The 20,759-nt window shown below is 39.4% G+C and overlaps 1 protein-coding gene across 3 annotated transcripts in view; it reads left to right on the top strand.

Annotated features, from left to right (window-relative positions):
* The window catches only part of B3GNT2 (UDP-GlcNAc:betaGal beta-1,3-N-acetylglucosaminyltransferase 2), a 216,109-nt gene that overhangs the window by 114,228 nt on the left and 81,122 nt on the right, over positions 1 to 20,759 (top strand). Inside the window, exon 1 of one of the 3 annotated variants that reach the window (XM_064572459.1) lies at positions 175 to 195. The exons of 1 other annotated variant lie outside the window; for it this stretch is intronic. The gene's annotated coding sequence lies outside the window, so the exon portion shown is untranslated. Of the gene's footprint in view, positions 1 to 174; positions 196 to 19,452; positions 19,707 to 20,759 lie in introns of those variants that run through there. One more of the 3 variants, XM_064572454.1, reaches the window with a different exon arrangement.

Genomic DNA, 20,759 nt, shown 5'->3' with positions numbered 1-20,759 from the left:
GGGATGGACATCAGAATCCCCTGGGAAGTGTCTATTAAACATGTCAAACCTGCTGAATCAGAGTCTGGGTGGAGTGCAGGCACGTGTATTTGGCAAAAGTTCAGGAATGATACTGATGTGCCCTCATGACCAGAACTACTACTCTCTACTTGTGTCATTCCGTGACAAGATTCACTCGGAAGACAGACGTTCAGAGTAAGTGTTTAGAAACATTTACAGCAATTTCACAGAGTACATCTGTTGATTGTAAGTTTGGGCTTGTATTGTGCATATCTTTTCTCATTTTATATTTTATAAAATTATGTATCTTCCAAAACTGTCAAGCTGTGATAGATTGAAATAAAAATTGGTCCTTCACAGATAGTTTGAGAAGCACTGTTCTGGGCTAGTTTAGCTGTGTCCAAGTCAGACAGGCACAACTAAAAATTTTCTGGCTTGGTAGAAAATTTGTGACCTTAGGTGAGTAGCTAAGTCTCGGGGACCTCTTCTGGTGGGCTGTTCAGAGGATTAGAGATGAGTGTATCTAAAGCACCTAGCACAGTGCCTGACATTAGTGGAAGTTACTAGAAGTCCATCATGGAACAGTTCCTAACAAAACTATCTTCCAGTTGGCTGTTGAAGAATACACAGAATCATGGAGCATGGTGAGTGAATCTTTTTTTTCAGGCTCATGTATCATATTCTAAGCAAACTAGAGTGCATGCCATGACAGATTTGAGTAACTTCCATAAGCTGTACAACCATGAGTAAGGGGGTTTACTGGCCATGGCACTTATAGAGCCAAACTCTGGTCAGCAGACTTCCTCTCAACCTCTCCTTGCCTCCTCTTTCATATTCCCCTTCCCCATAGTCCTTTTCTCTATTCCTTCCCCCTCAGATCCCAGCTGCTTTTTATTTCTTAAAAGCGGTCATTTTTTATTCCTGATGGAGGGTAAGGAGAGTGGGGGGTGGAAATTTCTGGCCACTTTGGTCTGGCCTCCTATTCAAGCATCTAAAAATAACCAGATCATTCATACTGAGCCAATTAACCTCCTGCTGGCATCACTCCTGTGTCTTTGTCGTGCTAAAAGAATATCTATCTGTCCCTTTTTGACTTACATTACAAAAAACCCTTTTCCCTTAGCTTCACCTTGGTAGGCATCATTATCATTATTTCTGGGGACATTGTTATGTCATAGTCAAATACAGGTGCTTTGGAGGGAGCCAGCAATTTTGGATTGAATTCTGACTCTGCTACTTGTTAGTTGTGTGGATTAAGGAAAAAGTTATTTTTAAAAAACTATCAAAATTACTGTTAGAAGCAACACAAATTTGAGCCCTTTGGTCTAACCTGAATATTCAGGAAAGTAGAATAAAGTCAAAGGCTTTAACAAACCATCTTTTCTCGCAGGATCCACTGTTCTTTTGGATGACAGCACAGACCACTGGTTTGGTCTGGCTACAATTCTGAACTTCTCTGGTTAGGGTTTTTTAATTCAAGGCCATGTGATTTAAAATTCCTATCCCCAGTATTTCCTATAACCAGAAGTTAGGCCTAGTATCTTGATTAGTTCAAATGATACACTCAGCTCTTCCCATTATACAGTCATATTCTATGCTTTTCTTTCATAGCATTTATCACAAGTTATTTCTGGATTTTTTTTAATTAATATCTGTCTCACTTACTAGACTATAAATTCCTTGGAGGCAGGGACCATATTTGTTTTTGCTTACTGTTGTATCCCCACCACCTAGCATGGTACCTGGCTCCTTTAGCAGTTAGTAAATATATTTGATGAGAGTAAATAAATTGATGAGAAAAGGTGCTATTTCCTTCATTAATCTCCTTCAGGGCAGGAACTGTCTTACTGGTGTTTGTGGCCTCAATATCTAGTTGGTACTAGTCCCTCCACAAGATTTTGTTGCATAGGTACACAAGTCCTATGGTATGAGAAAGAAAGGCAGGAAGATAGGTCTACAGAGAGGCCAACCAGATGGAAAAATAGATCACCTGTAAACTGTTTTTGCCAAAAGTGTTTAACCTGAATCTAATCAAGCCTCCAGCCCTAACTTCTAGTTTATAGGAAATAAAGAGAAGAAAATTTGGTAACACTATGAGGAAGCAATCAGACAAATCCAGAAATTGTAGAATATTCTGTAAGACTATTGACCTAGACAAAAAGTCATCAAAAGAAAAAGATGGGAAGATTATCTTAATTAAGAGTAAGAGATTGAGGAGACATAACATCCAAATGTATTATATGATCCTTGATTGGATCTTGGTCAGAAAAAGGCAATACAAAAGACATTTTGAGTACAATTGGCGAAGTTGGAATATTGACTATATTAGATGATATTTTGGAATTATTGTTACTTTTCTTATATATCTTACATAGAAAAATGTCCTTATTCTTAAAAGATGTATGATAAAATTTTTAGGGATGAAGTGTCATGATGTCTGCAATTTATTTTTAAATGATTCAGCAAAAATAAAATACATACATATATAGATAAAGCAAATGTGGTCAAATATTAACAACCACTGAATCTGGGTAGAAGGTATACAGATGGCCACTGTATAATGGTTTTTTGTTGTTGTTTATTTATAGTTTATGAATTTAGGGGGATCAGCTTTATTGAGGTATGATTTACATAGACTAAACTTCAATTTTAAAATTCATATACTATAAAGTATTATGAATTTTGACAAACACATGCAATCATGTAACTACCATCACAATGAAGATCTAGAATATTTATATCACCCTCAAAATTCTCCCTTACCTATTTATAGTCATCCCTCATCCTAGCCCCAACCCTGGGCACCACTGATCCATTCTCCATCCTTGTAGTTTTGACTTTTCTGGAATGTCATATAAATGCCCTTGAGTCTATTTTAACTTTCCTGGCTTTGCTGTAACAAAGTACCACAAAGTAGGTGGCTTAAGACAATAGATATTCATTATCTCACAGTCTGGATTCCAGAAGTCCAAAATCAAGGTGTCAGAAAGGCCATGCTCTCTGAATAGCTTTGGGGAAAAATCTGTGCATCTCTTTCTCTTAGTTTCAGGCATCACCAGCAATCCTTGGCATTGCATATCTTGCAGCTGCATGACTCCACTCTCTCCCTCTGTCATCCCATGGTATTCTCCCTGTGTATTGCTTCTGTCATTGCATGGGTTCTCCCTGTGTGTCTCATAAGGACACCAGTCAGTTGGAGCAAGGGCTCACTCTACTCTAGTATCTTAACTAATTATATCTGTAATGACCCTGTTTCCAAATAAGTTCACGATTTGAGGTGGTTAGGGGTTAGGACTTAATATTTTTTGATGGGGAAACACAATGGAGCCCATGATGTCTAGCACAGTATGTTTGAGATCCATCCATGTTTTCCCATGCATCAGTAGTTTGTACCATTTTATTGCTATGTAGTATCCTATTGTATGGATGTACCACAGTGCTTATCTATTTATCAGCTGAAGGACTTCTGGTTGTTTACAGCTTTAGGCAATTATGAATAAAGCCACTATAAATATTTGCATATGGATTTTTGTGTGAACACACATTTTCACTTTTCCTAGGTAAATATCGAGGAGTGGGATGCTTAACTCTTCTATAAGAGACTGCCAAACTTTTCCAAAGTGGTGGTACCATTTTCCACTTCCATCAGCAACATGAGAGTTTCTGTTCTTCACATTTTTTTTTTTTTTAAGATTTTATTTATTTGACAGAGAGCGAGAGACAGTGAAAGAGGGAACACAAGCAGGGAGAGTGGGAGAGGGAAGCAGGCTTCCTGCGGAGCAGGGAGCCTGATGCGGGGCTCGATCCTAGGACCCTGGGATCATGACCTGAGCCGAAGACAGACCACTTAACCACTGAGCCACCCAGGTGCTCCTGTTCTTCACATTTTTAACAAGGCTTGGTGGTGTTAGTTTTTCTGATTATAGCCATTTCAGGGCATTATGGTGTCTCATTATGTGTTTTAATTTGCATTTCCCTAATGACTTATGATGTTCAGCATCTTTTCACATGCTCACTTGCCATTTGTATATCTTCTTTGGAAATATGTCTGTTCGAGTCTTTTGCCCATTTTTATTAGGGAATCTGTTGTCTTATTATTCAGTTGTGTGAGTTCTTTGTGGCTTGTCTTTTTCTTAGCAGTGTCATTTAAAGAGCAGAAGTTTTTAATTTTGATGAAGTCCAGTTTATTTTTATGGATTCTTTTGATTGTCATTGTACATGTTTTTCAACTTTTCTGTGGGTTTGGAATTTTTTTTTTTTTTTTTTCTTTTTGGCTGCTGAAGAAATGAAACTTTTTATAATAAAAAGCTGGAAGAAAAAGGAAAGCATAGACAGCTTTACAAAAAAGCAAACAGTTATTAAAAGGCAAACAATAACAAAAAGATAAAGTTCTTTTTTTTTCACTCTCCCAGTTTGCTCCTTTTCACCATTCAGTCCTTCACAGATGCATCCCTTTCAAACCCTCTGTTTCTTCTTCAACTTCTTTTTTTTTTTTTTTAATTTATTTATTTGAGAGAGAGAGAGCACAAGCGTGGGTGGGGAGGAGCAGAGGGAGAGGGAGATAGAGTCTCAAGCTGACTGTCTGCTGAGCACAGAGCCCTGCACAGCTCAATCTCATGACCCTGAGATCACGATCTGAGCCGAAACCAAGAGTGAAATGCTTAATGGACTGAGCCACCTAGGCACCCCTCTTCTTCAATTTCTTATTTAATCAGTCTCTGAGAGTTAGAAAGAGAGGGTGGAATGCTTCCAGAACATACCAGAGTTCATGACAGGGAGCTTTAGACCCTTCCTTGGAAGTATCCCTGAGGCTAGAGTGGTAATGACCCAGGCTCCTCAGCCTCAGCAACTAAAGTTCATTTTGGCTGTAAAATAAATACTCAGTTCTCATTAAAAGTAAACTCTGAGTTTGCAGAGGGACAGTCAACTCTGCTGGTCTCTGGGGTCTGACTTGGTGCTCCCTCAGCCATTATCCAACCTCAGGCCTCCCTGCCTCAGCCAGACCTGGTGAGAAACTTGCTGAAGCTGCAGAATCTGTGGCCTGAGAAGTAGCCCTCAGGATAGCAACTAGTAACTATTCGTCTTGTTGCATGTAGAAGTCCCCCAAAAAAGAGGATGAGCAATGGGAATTCCAACCTCTGAACTGGCTTTCTCTACACCTTCCTCCCACTTATCTTCCTGCTGTACACACCTGCTGTACACATCTCTCCTGGGCAGAGATTTGTCTATCACATCCTATTCAGAGACTGTTGGCCTCTTCCTCAGTTCACCATCTCTATGATCCTTTGGAGTTGGTTCCAAGGGATAATAAGAATCTAGGACAGGCTCCCTGTAAGGTGTTTTCAATGTAGTAACCCAGGTAGAGAAAGACCTAAGACATTTTTTGGACTCTATGTCATGACCCTCTGGTTTCTCTTGTTTTTCCTGCTGCTGCCAAAGAGAAAAAAATTGGAAACAGATGGAAGGTTAACTCAGTTTGGGTCCTAACTTTTTTATTTCTGGCCTGAGCCTACATCAGAAGTCCTGGGTTGGCCCTGTAAGAGATTCCAGATGATCTTTGGAACAGGTCCTTCTGGATGGTGTTTGGAAGACACCAGCCTACCAAAACTATTTTAGGTTAAGCCCAACATTGTCTCTAAAGTAGTCCAAAAGAGGCCCTCTTCCCAGGGCCACAGCTAGCCTTGAACCCTGCTGGCTACCTTTAGTATATGGATGATAGACAGATGGAAAGGTCCTCCAATGACCTCCTGGTGGTTTTTGTATGTCACTGGCTTCCCAAAGTTTTTGCCTTGCAAATCAGTCACACCCTATCTCATGCCTACTTCAGCCATGTTGGAGTTTCCCTGTGGCCCATGTTCTCTCTTCCCCAGTCAGCTTCAGGTGCTTCCCCAGCACCACCAATTCCTGATCCCGCAGCACTTACTGAGTACAGCCAATCTCCACCTCACTACTGGTACATGGATGCTGCTCCCATTTGAACAGCTGGTGCTCGCATAGCACTTTTAGAAAGCACCATTAGACACAATCTTACTTAATGCTCACCCTAACCTTGTGAAGTAGGTACTATTATTCCCATTTTTCAGGTGAAGAATCTGAGGCTCAAAGAGGTGAGGTGACTTATCCCTGATTGCACAGCTCATTTTGAGAGGGACAAAACTGGAATTCAAACCCAAGCCCTTCTAAGGAAAACAAGATATATGTCTGTAGTTGCTTTTATAAAATACCCACCTGTGGGTGAAGAGAACGGGTGGTAGAGGGACAGGAATGCCAGGGAGGCTTCCTACTATATACAATTCTGTGAACCATGTTACTATATTATCCATTTAAACAAACAGAAAAGCTTGTCCCTGCCTTACTTCTTTAGCCTGATCTACTGACTCCTCTGTCAGTGACCAGCTTAATAAGCCACTCAGCTGAGTTGATGAAGACAATATGCTTCTGGAATTGGCAGTATTTTTGGTTTAAAATTCAAGTACTGGTTTCAGTCTTCCATCATGAATCCATTTTACATTATCTAACATATCCACTCTCCCTTAGGGGGAAAAAAAAAGATCTATTTTCCTAGTCAAGGCAGACCAGCCCCCAGCTGTCTGGGCAGTGCCCCTCTGCCAGCCTACTAGGTTGCCAAGACAGCAGGGGGGCAACAGCACTTCTAGTGCTGGCCACGGCCACGGGGGATCTGGGATGATCCACTGTTCGAGGAACTGAGAATTCTTTGGCAGCCTGGGGGATTTTCCTCTCTATCAGATTCTTGATCAAATCAAGAATCAAGCTTGAGGGGTTGGGACTTCCAGAGTGGCAGAGTAAGGAGCTCAGTAGACCTTCTCCCCAGCAAACAACAATTTGGTAAAAATTAAAGTCTCTGGAAATTGTCCTCAGGGCATACTGCAAATGAAGAAACATTCATCCAAGAAAAGCTACTAAATCTCAGTAAGAACAAGAAAAGGCTATGGCATTTGAGACATGGACAAGCTCCTATACCCCTTTTCCCAGCTTCAGGTTCTAGAAGTTCTACCTCAGGCATTATACTCCATACAAGTGCAGCCAAGAAAGCGGAGGCTCCTCTCCAGAATCTCTCAGTCTGGGATCACAGTTTAACCCCAGGAGGGACAGGCTGTCGTTTTCTCACCCCTCTCCCACATCCCCTTGTTGCAAAAGCTCCATAGCAGGCAAGCACAGAAAAGAGGACCAGGTCTCCCTTCCCCCACTCAGTCTTCACTCATAGAAACTAGATCACTCATACATTGCTGGAAGGAATGTAAAATGATACAGACACTCTGGGAATTGGTTTGGCAGTTTCTTAAAACCTAAACATACAACTACCAAACAACCCAGCAATTGCAATCCTGGGCATTTATCCCAGAGAAATGAAGACATATGTTCAAACCAAAACCTGTACACATATGTTTATAGCAGCTTTATTTGTAATAGCTCAAAACTGGAAACAACCCAAATGTCCTTCAACAGGTGAATGGTTAAACAAACTGGTACATCCATACAAGGGAATATTCCTCAGCAATAAAAGGAAATAAACTGTTGGTCATGCAACAATCTAGATGAATCTCCAGAGAATTATACTGAGTGGAAAAAAGCAATCCCAAAAGGTTATATACTGTTCTTGAAATGACAAAATTATAGAAGTGAAGGACAGACTGGTGGTTGCCAGGAGTAAGGAGGGGTAGGAGCAGGAGGGGAAGTGGGTGTGGCTATAAAAGGGCACATGAAAGATCAGAGAGGTAATGGAAATGTTCTGTATCTTAACTGTATCAATGTCAATATCCTGACTGTGATATTGTAGTACAGTTTTGCAAGATGTTACATGGGGAAAACTGAGTACAGGATATATAGGATCTCTCTATTTCTTACAGCTATATGCAAATGTATAATTACTTCAAAATAAAAAGCTTAATTTTTTGAAAATTGGAAAAGATTTGAATAGACATTTGTCCAAAGAAGATATACAGATAGCTAGTAAGTACATGAAAAAATGCTCAGCGTCATGAGTCATTAAGGAAATGCTACTCAAAACCCCAATGAGATAAGATAGCTATAAGCAAAGCCAGACAATAAGTGTTGAGGAGGATGCAGAGAAATTGGAACCTTTTTACACTGCTGGTGGGAATGTAAAATGCTACAGTCACTTTTGAAAACAGCTTGGCAGTTCTTCAAAATCATAAACTTAGAGTTATCACATGACCCAGTAACTCTATTCCTGGGAATATACACAAGAGAAATGAAAATATAGGGGCCCCTGGGTGGCTCAGTCGGTTAAGCATCTGCCTTTGGCTCAGGTCATGATTGTGGAGTCCCAGGATCGAGCCCCACATGGGGCTCCCTGCTCAGTAGGAAGTCTGCTTCTCCCTCTGCCCCTCACCCCGGTCATGCTCTCTCTCTCTCTCTCTCAAATAAATAAATAAAACTTTTTTAAAAAAATGAAAATATACATTCACCAAAAACTATCTTTCAGCAATAAAAAGAAATGACTGATACATGCCACAGCATGGATGAACCTTGAAAACATATTAAATAAAAGAAGCCAGTCATAAAAGACCACATATTACATTTAAATTTATTACATTTATAATTATATTTATATGACATATCCAGAACAGGCAAATCTATAGAGACAAAGTAGATTAGTGGTTGCCTGGGGGCAGTCTGTATGACTGCTAATGGGTAGAGGATTTCTTGGGGAGAGAATGGAAATGTCTAAAATTAACTATGGTGATGGTTGCATAAAGCTGGTTGCACAGACAAGGAACATTGATTTTTACACTTTAAATGGGTCAGTAGTATAGTATGTGAGTTATATCTCAATAAATCTTTAAAAAAAGAAGAATCAAGCTTGAACCCAAGCTATCTCTTTTGCACTATTTAAAACAAAAAAGAGCCTTTTTATTTGAAAAAAAAATTCTAAGTTACAGAAAGTTGCAAGATTCACCAATTATTGAAATTTTGCCTATTTCTAAGATCAAATTCCATCATCAGCTTTGGGTTGATGTATTCATTGACTGTTTTCGTAGGTCTTGGTTTTGGATTGTATTACTCTCTAACAGTGGTTCTCATTCAGGGCATTTGGCAATGTTCGGAGACACTGGGGCTGCTACTGACTTCCAGTGAGTACAGACCCAGGATGGTGCTAAACATCCTACAATGCACAGGGCAGCAGTCCCAACAAAAACTTATCTTGGGGTGCCTGGCTGGCTCAGTCTGTAGAGCGTGCAACTCTTGATCTCGGGATTGTGAGTTCAAGCCCCACATTGGGTGTAGACATTACTTAAAAATAAAATCTTAAAGAAAACCCCAAACTCATCTGGACTAAAATGCCAACAGCAAGATTGAGAAACTTGCTGTACTCTCTTAGTGCATATTTATCAAAAAGAGAAATATTATAGTCGGATCAAAATAGTCTGGAGATTTTACTCTCCAGTTAGAATTTTGGAGCATAGTTTGTGTATCTCATGGTTATTTATTAGTCTTTCAATTGGTTTTCCCACCATAAACATTTATTTGCCTGTTGCCTAAGAGGACAGGAGCCAAACATAAAGTGCTACAGCATCTGAGCAGCACTATAAACTAATGGGCACTTAAGTACTTGGAAAAGATGATGGGGCTGCAGCTGGGAAGTCAGGTGGCAGCATTAACATGGCCCAGGGGGGCAGTAAAGCCTGTAGCTTGGGAGATCTGGTCCCAGTTTGAGGCAGCCCTGTCATGGCACTGGGATAAACCACAACCACAAGACTTAGAGAATCTAAGAGGTCATTTGGAACCTATCTTCATGCTACTGTGTTTCCTTCATGAAATGGTGGCACTGTGGCCATTCCCAGAGGCTGAATGGTTGAGGGGGTGATACATGCTAGAATATCCCTACATGCAACTAGCCAAGGCTTTTCAGAGGATATGGCTCTCCCACTTTCACATGATGGGCCTGTGTGGGGTTTCTATTACCTCCAGAGAAGATGGGAACCACAAAGGGAATCTCAGGTCTTCTGAAAGGCCTTTGCATAGAAAGTTAAAGCTTTTACCCACCATTAAATGGATATATGTGCTGATGGGACTTGGGTGTGTATATGAAGGGTTGCTGGTCATGAACTCTGGAGTCCCTTATTTCTGCATATTCCCAGAATGGCTGAGAAGAGTCTCCTGTGCAGAGAGGGCACTCAGTAATTTTTAGTAAATATTTGAATCTCTGTTATGGTTCTAGGCACTGTATGAGGCACATTAGTGGACAAGAGAGACAAGGTCCCTAACCTCAGGTAGCATAGATTAACAGGAGTACCTCAATATATGTTTATTCATCAGCTGATTTTTCTCTCTGAAAAACTGGCTTCATCACATCTTTGCAAGTTATCGTCAGAAAGTTTTTGAGATGAATAATGTTTGTCTATGGGAGCAACAGAGGGACCATCTGTTGAATTTTCCAGAAGGGTTAATAGCCATCAGCTGGAGTCATAGACTACTGGAAAATCCTTCTTAAGATGTTTATTTAAGTGGATAAGCCACTAAAAGCTCAGTAATTGAAGAATGAAATAGTGAAATGGAAAATATGGGCATATAAATTGAACCTAGAATTTTGAAGACATCATATGGGAAATTCAAATGATAGCTTTCTTTTTTTTTAAAATTTTATTTATTTATTCATAAGAGACAGAGAGAGAGAGAGAGAGAGGCAGAGGGAGAAGCAGGCTCCCCGCTGAGCGGGGAGCCCGATGCAGGACTCGATCCCAGGACCCTGGGATCATGACCTGAGCCGAAGGCAGACGCTTAACCATCTGAGCCACCCAGGTGCCCCAAATGATAACTTTCTAAAAGAGTATTGTTGCAGCTGAGTATTAGAAGCTAAGAGCATTCTTTAAAGCAAAATATAATTGTTGTGGATGATAAACACAAATTTGGCCATATCTATTTTTGCTGCCCCTTTTAACTAACTAGTTTTAGTTCTGTTGGTCCTTTTGTTGTTCTGTTTTATATAGGAAAATATTTTAATTTCTAAATTTCTTCAAAGTCTTTTTAGAATAGGGTGTGGTATAAATAAATACTTTTTAGCAAAGTCAGAGCAGAGTATAGACAATAGATGTCCCCTGGGGTGAAGGTCAGGAAGGGCAGGGGTGGAGAAAGGTATGCCAGGAAGGCCAGAAAGTCCCCTGATAGAATTATGCCTCTATAAGATCCTGAGCACAGTGTTCTGTGTCATTTCAGACAAAATCGACCTTTGTCTAAAGCACTTTTTTTTTTTTTTTAGAGAGGAGGAGAGAGAGAGAGAGGAGGGGCAAAGGGAGAGGGAGAGAATCTTAACCAGGCTCCACACCCAGTGTGGAACCTGATGTGGGGCTCTCTCGCACAGCCCTGAAATCATGACCTGAGCCGAAATCAGGAGTTGGATGCTTAACCAACTGAGCCACCCAGGTTCCCCTAAAGCATTATTATTTTTTTTTAAAGCTAAATATTTTTGGGGCACCTGGGTGGCTCAGTCGAATAAGCATCTGCCTTCAACTCAGGTCATGATCCCAGGGTTCTGGGATAGAGCCCCTTGTCTGGCTCCCCTGCTTCTCCCTCTTCCTCTGCTCCTCTCTTCCCCCTCCCCCCATGTGCTTGCTCTCTCTCAAATAAATAAAATCTTAAGAAAAAAGCTAAATATTTTTGATATATCAAGGTCATCTATTCCTTAGATAACTGAGATTCAATAACTGTACAGTCCATATTCACAATTCTCAGTAAATGGAACTTAATGCCCTAGGCTTAATACAATAGACAGAAGCTGAGGACAATGAGAACTTGGATGATAATCTAGGACTCTTCTTTAACAGCTACTAGAAAAAGATAGGATGCTCTCTCAGGTTGAAAATCAGTTTCATTTTGCCACAGGTGGGCCTTTGTTAGCTTTGTCCTATTTCTTTGCAAAACACAGGCAGAATCTGAACCTCTTTTTGGAGACCCAGAGAGTAAATGCCATTATTTTTACCTGGAGTTTCAAACAGCCAGACTGGATCCAATAATTTCCTTCCCCTACCCTTCCACAGAATTGTTGGGTTGTTGTTTTTTTTTTCCCTTCTGAACTCCACAGAGATTTCCCTGACACGGGTTTCTGTTAGGGACTCAGAGTTTATCATCCAACACACAGCATTACTGGTGAGCTCATAGGGCTTGTCAGAATGACTTGGGAGGAACTGGCACCTCTCATACTCTGGTCTTGCCTATCCAGTCCTTGCATGTAAGCTGGGTTTCCTCCACACTCAGAGAGCCTAACCTGGAGCTGGGCATACAGGCAACGTTAACCAGTAGGTACTGACTCAATTGTTTTAAAATATTTATGGCTTTCCAAAAAAAGTATGTACACATCTATCAGAATGACTGAGACAAAATTAGTGATAACACCAAATGCTGGCAAGGATGCGGGAAAATCAAATCACTTATACATCACTGGTGAGAATGTAAAATGGTACAGCCATTCTGGAAACCAGTCTGGCAGTTTCTTAAAAACCTAAACATGCACTTACCATATTACCCAGCAATTGCACTCCTTGAATATTTATCCTAGAGTGATAAAAACCTATGCTCACACAAAAACTTGTACATGAATGTTTATAGCAGCTTTATTCATAATAGCCAAAAAAGCAAAAATAACCCAAATGTCCTTCAACCAGATGAATGGTTAAACAAACTTAGGTATTTCTACATCATGGAATACTATGGAACAATAGAAAACGAACAGACTATTGATAACACAGAACAACTTGATGGATCTCAAGGAAATGATACTGAGTCCAAATAAAAGCCCATCCAAAAAGATACATACTGAATGATTCAACTTATATAATATTCTTAAAATAACTAAGTTTTAGAAATGGAGAACAGATTAGTATTTGCCAGTGATTAGGAATGTAGGGAAGAGGTGCTGGATGGAAATGGATATGATTGTAAAAGGAAACAAAAGAGATCCTTGACTTGTACAGTCAAGATACAAAAGATACTCTTTTGTATCTTGACTGTAGTAGTGGATATATAAATCTATTCATGAGATTAAACTGTATAAACACATACACACAAATGAGCAAAAGTTAAAGAAATCTGAGTAAGATTGGTGAATGTATTAATGTCAATATTCTGGTTTTAATATTGTTTTGCAAGCTGTTAGCACTGGGGTAAACTGGTAAACAATACATGGATCTCTCTGTATTCTCTTTCTTTCTTTCTTTCTTTCTTTCTTTCTTTCTTTCTTTCTTTCTTTCTTCTTTCTTTCTTTCTTTCTTTCTTTCTTTCTTTCTTTCTTTCTTTCTTTCTTTCTTTCTTTCTTTCTTTCTTTCTTTCTTTCCCTTCCTTCCTTTTCTTTCTTTCTTTCTTTCTTTCTTTCTTTCTTTCTTTCTTTCTTTCTTTCTTTCTTTCTTTCTTTCTTTCCTTCCTTCCTTCCTTCCTTCCTTCTTTCTTTCTTTCTTTCTTGATTCCATTTATTTATCTGACGGAGAGAGAGCAAAAAAGCACAAACGGGGAGCGGCAGAGGGAGAGGGAGAAGCAGGCTCCCTTCTCCACAGGGAGCCAGACGTGGCGCTTGATCCCAGGACCCCGGAACCACAACCAAAGCCAAGCTGAAGGCAGACGCTCAACCGACTGAGCCACCCAGGCGCCCCTCCCTTCCTTCCTTCCTTCCTTCCTTCCTTCCTTCCTTCCTTCCTTCCTTTCTTTCTTTCCTTCCTTCTTTCCCTCCTTCCTTCCCCCCCCTTTCTTTCTTTCTTTTAAGATTTTGTTTATTTTTTGAGAGAGAGAGCATGAGTGGGGAGGAGAGGGAGAAGCAGGCTCTCTGCTGAGCAGGGAGCCCAATGCGGGCACGATCCCAGGACTCTGGGATCATGACTTGAGCCGAAGGCAGACGGTTAACCGACTAAACCACCCAGGTACCCTCTTAAAACTGCATGTGAATCTATAATAAATTAAAAGTTACAACCGCCATTCATGATAAACTTAGCAAACTGGGAATAGAGGGAGAACTTAAGTAGGCTTACCATATGAGCCAGCAATCATGCTCCTGACTTGAAAACTGATGTCCCAACAGATTTGAAAAATATGGCCATACAAAAACCTGCATGCTTTATTCATAATCACCCCAAACCGAAAGCCCATCAAGATGTCCTTTAGTAGGTGAATAACTAAACAAAGTGATACATCCATACAATGGAGTATTAAGCAGCAATAGAATGAAGTGAGCTGTTCAAGATATTGATGTATTTTAAATGTATACTGCTAAGTGTAAGAAACCAGTCTGAAAAAAACACATATTGTATGAGTCCAGTTATACAACATTCTGGAAAAGGCAAAATGATACAGATCATAAACAGGTCAGTGGCTGCCAGGGGTTCAGAGGAGGGGAGCCTTGAAAAGGTGAAACACAAATCATTTTTTTTTAGGGCAGTAAAACTATTCTGTATGATGCTCTAATAGCGAATACAAGACATTAAGCATTTTCAAAACCCATAGAACTTTGCATCACAAAGAGTAAATCTTAATGTATGTATATTTAAAAAAATCATTTAGGAAGCTGGAGATCCCACAATGGAATACATAATGTGACCCAAGAATATAAATATATCTCAATAACTTTGGAAATGAGAGGAATTTATAAGACTAACAGCAAAAGGAATTATACATAAGTACCATTTCCCATGGGGGTATGGGTTAGCAATTCTGAAACCACTATATATGTATACTGGAATTGAAGAATTAAATGAATGATGGGTGATAGGAGCCAGGTTGTTGTTGGAGTGGGAGGTTACAGATAAGGAAGGGGAAGAAGCTAGAATAATCTATGTTGTAGTGGGTTAGAGTTGGAAATATCAGTATGAACTCATATTTAGCTTAACATAGATACAGATGATTACAGATATAAATATTTATAGATATGTGTATATATAGGTTAGTATACACACCTATATTTATTTGTTCTGTCAACCGAGAGGGCTTAAAAGAAATGACACCCCAGAGGCACCTGGGTAGTTCGGTTGATTGGGTGTCCCACTCTTTTTTTTTTTTTTTTAAAGATTTTATTTATTTATTTGACAGAGAGAGACACAGCAAGAGAGGGAACACAAGCAGGGGGAGTGGGAGAGGGAGAAGCAGGCTTCCCATGGAGCAGGGAGCCCGATGTGAGGCTCGATCTCAGGACCCTGGGATCATGAACTGAGCTGAAGGCAGATGCTTAACGACAGCCACCCAGGCGCCCTGGGCGTCCCAGTCTTGATTTCGGCTCAGGTCATGATCTCAGGGTTTTGAGATTGAGCCCTGCCTTGGGCTCCATGCTCATCAGTTAGTCTGCTGGAGATTCTCTCTCTCTCCCTCTGCCCTCTGCCCCTCCCCCTGCTTGCACACGCTCTCTTTCTCTCTCTCTCTCTCTCTAAAGTAAATAAATAAATCTTTAGAAAAAAAAAGAAGAAGAAGAAAAGAAATGACACCTAGAAGCATGGAACAACCTAGAGCCCAGATCTTGGTTATTAACACCATTATTCAATAAAAGGAATCAGGCTTCTTGGAGAAAGGCTGATTCTGGGAATGGGACAGGAAAGATACAGTTTGATCCTAGAGCATCTTGTAGTGCCAGAAAGTAATAGAGTGCTAAAAAATCCAAAAAACCAACCTCACAGTGATGGTCATATGGAGATATAGGGGCCAACTGGATGAGCTCCTAATGGCCAAAGCTGGAACAATGTGAACAACACAATAAATAAAATAGTATTGTATTGTAACCCTAAGTATAAAATAAATATTCATGAGTCCATACAGATATAAATACGTGATTAAGTAAATAAATAAATTGAGGAGATTAGATATATCTCCCATGCAGAACTGTAAATAATTGATATAGATGTTCTACTCTTAAGGGTGTGAAATATAATTCCCCATTCCTTAAATGTGGGCTGTGCATGGTGACTTTCTTCCAAAGAATACAGTATGGAAAGAAAAAAAAAGAGAGAGAAAGTTTACAGTACAGAATTCTGACGAACACTATCCCAGCCAATTGATCAAGGGTAACTAATCTCAGCAGTGATAAGTCATATTGATAGTATGAACCCTTGATATGATGTGATGATAATGGCACTTTTTCTCTGTGGTCTTCCTCCCCAAAACACATTTCCCCAGTCTAATCATGAGGGAACATCAGATAAATCACAATTGGAGGACCTTCTACAAATATCTGACCAGAAGTCCTTAAAACTCTCAAGTGTTGTCAAAAACAGGGGAAGTCTGAGTAATAGTCACAGCCAAAAGGAGCCTAAGGAGACATAACTGCAAACCATCATATAGTATCCTAGATGGGATCCTGATATAGACAAATGACATTAGGGGAAAACTGAGGAAATCTAAAGTATGAACTTCAGTTCCTAAGAGTGTATCAAGATTGGCCCATTAATCACCCCATACTAATATCCTAATGAGAGATGCTAATGGTAGGGGAAACTAGGTGTGGTGTATATAAGAACTGTCTGTACTATCTAAATAATAAGTCTGTAAATCTAAGACGGTTCTGAAAATAAAAAATTATTTTAAAATAAAGGAAATAGACGTGTCTCCTCTACCACTCCCAGAGAGAGTTCTGGTGCACCCATGCCTGGGCTAGAGGTACCTTCCTTCACACCTTGGCCTTTCATTTTCTCTCTTTACCCCCACCCTCTGCAGTGCTTGAACAGAGGACTTAGTGCTGAGACTGCCTAAACCCATCAGGAAAATGGTGGAAAATTCACTATCATCATTGCCAGAAAGAGTGATTTATGGCTTTGCTCTTGAGCTCCCAGTTTGGCTTTATACTATATCTTGTATGGACTTTTATTCCTGAATCTTGACTAGATTCCTTAGGCTTAACCTTTTGGCCTCAGAAATATTGGGCACTTGCCTTGCCTGTTTACCTCCTACAGTAATCAGCTATGTCCTTTTATTTGGAGTACATGATGAGTACCTCTCCACTAACTCCATTCCTATAGGCACAGATATAACTATGCTAAAAATCAACAGCAGAAAAATACCAAGAGGCCATCCCAACATTAAGAGAGATTACTGGGGCGCCTGGGTGGCTCAGTCATTAAGCGTCTGCCTTTGGCTTGGGTTGTGGTCCCGGGGTCCTGGGATCGAGCCCCGCATCGGGCTACCTGCTCCACGGGAAGCCTGCTTCTCTCTCTCCCACTCCCCCTGCTTGTGTTCCCTCTCTGGCTGTGTCTCTCTCTGTCAAATAAATAAAATCTTAAAAAAAAAAAAAAGAGAGATTACTGTTAGTGACATAAACCAAATATTCTTTTTTTGTAGCCAAAGAACTTTACACCAAAAACTGAATTGTATGTAGATATACTAACACCAAGTATTTATTTGTGATCTTTGATGTAATAATTTTGACTATAATTATCTTGACTATCTTTTATTAATACCCAGTACCAAGATGTTAAAAAAAGTAAGTTGAACTTTTCTTAGATTAAGTTCTATTAATATTATAAATGTTCTTAAATATTAGTTATTAATGGAAAGAGTAAATAAAATGCTGCCTTACCAAAGAAAAATTAAAAATAAATAAAGAGAATGAACTATTGATACATGTGACAACTTGGGTGGATCCTAAGGGAATTATACTGAGTGAAAAAAGCCAGCTCAAAAGATTATATTTATGTATTATGTAGCAATTTATATTAAGTTTGGAATAACAAAATTATTGAGAGAGAGAACAGACCAGTGGTTGGCAGGGGCTAGGGATGGAGGAGAGGGAGGGCATGAGTAAAACAGGTAGCAGGAAGGACACTTGTGATAATGAAATAGTTTTGTATCTTGATTGTGGTGGTATTTGTATGAATCTACACATGAGAAAATTGCATAGAACTACACACACACACACACACACACACAAGGGCATGTACAACTGGTGAATCTTAAATAAGCTTTGTGCATTGTACTAATGTCATTTTCCTGGTTGTGATATGGTGTAGAGTTATACACCACAGGGCGAATCTGAGTAAAAGGTAAATGGAATCTCTCATTACATATTTAAAGGCATTAGCTGCTGCTTTTATTCATTCTTTTTTTAATTGACATATAATTCATATACCACAAAATTAACCCTTTTGAAGTGTACAATTCAATGGGCTTTAGTATTAACAGTCCAATTTAGTATATTGGTCACATATATGTAACCATTACTACTAATTCTAGAACACTTTCATCACCACAAAAGAAACCCTATCCTCAGGAGCAGTCACTCCCCGTTTCCCCCTCCTTTATCCTCTAGAAACTATCAATCTACTTTCTGTCTCTCTGGATTTGCCTATTCTTGAAATTTCACTTTCATGGAATCAATACAATATGTGTTCTTTTGTGTCTGGCCTTGTTCACCTAGCATGTTTTTGAGATTCATCCACATTGTAGCATGTTTGAGTTTTACATTCCTTTCTGTGATTGAATAATATTCCATCATATAGACATACCACATTTTGTTAATTCATTCATTACTTAATGGACATCTAGGTGGTTTCTGCTTTTTGACAATTATGAATAATATTGCTATACACATTTATTTCCAGACTTTTTTGAACATATGTTTTCAATTTTCTTGCGTATGTACCTATGAGTGAAATTTTTGGGTCATATGATAACTCTCTTTTAACTTTTTGAAGGACTGACACAGTTTTCCAAGATGCGGCACCATTTTACATTCCCACCATCAGTGTATGAGAATTCCAATTTCTCCACATCCTCACTAACATGTTATTGTCTGTCTTTTTGATTATAGCTATCCAAGTGGGTATGAAGTGACATCTCATTGTGGTTTTGATTTTCTATTTCTTTTTTTTAAAAAAAATTTATTTATTTATTTGAGAGAGATAAAGAGATTGAGCATGAGCAGGGGAAAGGATAGAGGGAGAGGGAGAGAGAGAATTTCAAGCAGACTCCCTGCTGAGCACAGAGCCCCACTCAGGGCTTGATCCATGACACAGAGATCATGATCTGAGCCAAAACCAAGAGGGGGATGCCCAACTGACTGAGCCACCCAGGCACACCTGATTTTCTATTTCTTACTGACTCAATTTCAGTAGCTTCTCTCTTACTAGGAATTTATCTATGGCATCTATGTTATCTGTTGTTGGTGTACAATTATTCTTAATTTTTACTTATAGTCCTTTTTATTTTTGTAAAGTTGATAGTAACGTCCTCTTTCATTTTTGATTTTAGTAATTTGAGTTTTCTTTCCTTTTATCTTCATCAGTCTAGCTAAAGGTTTATCAATTTTATTGATTTTTTCAAAGAACCAACTTTTGGTTTTATTGATTTTCTCGATTGTTTTTCTATTCTCCATTTCATTTTTTTCCTCTCTAATCTTTTTTCCTTTCCTTCCTCTTGCCTTGGATTTAGTTTGCTCTTCTTTTTCTAGTTATTTTAGGTGGGAAGTTAGGTTACTGATGTAAGGTTTTTTTCTTCTTTTTAAATACAGGCATTTCTGGTTTTGTGTATTTTTTCAACTTCATGTGAATCAATTATTACTTCGAAATAAAAAATTTAAGAAAAAGTATGTACTTCTACTATGCCAAGGGAGCTGTGTGTGGTGATGCCTCGGCCATTGTACCTATCCTCAAGGAGGTTAGTCTAGTGGAGCAAGGTACCAACAGAATGATCTGGAAGATGAGGAGATGGCTGCCTGCTGCAGAGATGAGAGGACACTGAGAGATATCCAGGAGAGCCCCATGAAGGTACAATTGAGGGCTTGTATGAATTGAAGAGCTATGCTTCTACCATGGGAGTTCCATTCTCAGGCCAGTCCCTGACAAGGTTGCCACTTCTTTCTTCTCAGATCTTCAGGGACCACAGCTGAAGCCATTTGGGACAGGGATGGACGCATACTCTGATTAAGGCTAATATTCCTAGCTGAGGGTTTTTCTCTGCAGCTCAGAAATCTTAAAGATACCCCTATCTCCTACCAAGTCATTCAAAATGTTCAAAATGTGCCTATTGACTTCCTTTATAAAAAATAGGAAGAATGGTGTTAAAACAGGAAGGGAAGGCTAGAAAATTTGTTGGGGTTACTAATAGCAAAAACATTTCAAGGAATTACCATATACCCTCAATGAACTTCCTCAGCTCTACCAAACATTAACACTTTGCTTTGGGTTTCTAACACTTGTTTAACATTTATTTTGAAAACTTTTTGATCAGACAACACACATTCTTTTAGTTTTTAAAGAGAAATAGTATAAAGAGGTACAAAGGTGAAAAGTCTTGTTCTTGCCTCTGCCCTTTTTTTCTTTTCTTTTCTTTTTTCTTTTTTGAAGATCTAATTGACTTTATTAAGTGAATCATGAATTGGGCAGCATCCCATCTAGCAAGTAGAGGGAGCCCATCGCCTCTGCCCTTTCTACCCCATTACACTCACACCTCACAAACACTCACAGGTGACCATCTGTATTTTTCTTTATGCAGACATAAACAAAATATTTTCATACCTCCTCCTTTTCTCTTTCTTCCTGCCCCCAAAAGCTAGCATCCTATGCATACTGTTCTGGACTATCATTTAACAACGTAGTTAGAAAGATTTCTAGATCAGAACATAGTAATGCTTAAAAAAAAACAAAAACAAATGGTCTTCAGCCCCCTGCCCTCCAGCATCCCCTCAGACATTGCTCATGCTCCCTCTCTTTCCTGTTTAACCTTAATTGTTTGAATCCCAAATTCCCCAAGCATAGTTCATTCTCTGTGCTAACAAGCTCAGGGCTTACACAGACCCCAGGCTGTGTGACTGGGGCAAA

The sequence above is a fragment of the Mirounga angustirostris genome, unplaced genomic scaffold (assembly GCF_029215605.1).
Source record: "Mirounga angustirostris isolate CCGP_5_RB_7025 unplaced genomic scaffold, mMirAng1.0.hap1 SCAF_10, whole genome shotgun sequence".
Lineage (NCBI taxonomy): Eukaryota > Metazoa > Chordata > Mammalia > Carnivora > Phocidae > Mirounga > Mirounga angustirostris.
The sequence above is the reverse complement of the archived record's forward strand: the minus strand, read 5'-3'. Positions and strand labels throughout refer to the sequence as shown.